This window comes from Galeopterus variegatus, unplaced genomic scaffold (assembly GCF_000696425.1).
Source record: "Galeopterus variegatus unplaced genomic scaffold, G_variegatus-3.0.2 Scaffold4192, whole genome shotgun sequence".
Lineage (NCBI taxonomy): Eukaryota > Metazoa > Chordata > Mammalia > Dermoptera > Cynocephalidae > Galeopterus > Galeopterus variegatus.
Genome location: NW_007730303.1, coordinates 153,949 through 154,534, shown reverse-complemented (window position 1 = coordinate 154,534; position 586 = coordinate 153,949).

Sequence of the window (586 nt, the reverse complement as noted above, 5' to 3'; positions counted from 1 at the left end):
CCCCAGATCACGGCATCAGCTTCAGCAGCGTTACCCAGGAGCTAGACTGAAATGCAAGTTCTCAAGTGAACACTCTCTCACCCCAGGCCTACAGAATCATGGGACCTGGCAATCTGAGTTTGAAGAAGATCTCCAGGTAATTCTGATGCTTGCTGAAGTTTAAGACCCACTGCTGTAAGCAATAGGGAGTCATTGAAGATTATTGAGCAGCGAAGTAACTTAATTCTGTTTCAAAAACCAAGGCAACTTATTTTTTTCCAGCCTTTCAAAATATGAATGGTAAATTCAAGTTGTTTCATATCCCAACTCCATTCCTTTGCCTTTAGTACATATTCTAATACTCAGCCTTAATTATTCCAGGAACAGTCGTGCTACTATACTATTTGCAATGTAGAAACAACTGCCACAGACCAACATCCCGTTGTGGTGTGTAAGAGCCACAGAAAACATGTTCGAGGAGCGAGAGATGACAGGAGACTGTCCTGAAACAGAAGCCTTTAGCATCCTTGCGCTGGTGATCTGCAGTAGCTGCAGCCTGGAAAACCTTTGCTTTCATTAAGCAAAAGAGTGTTTGAAGAGCCAGAAC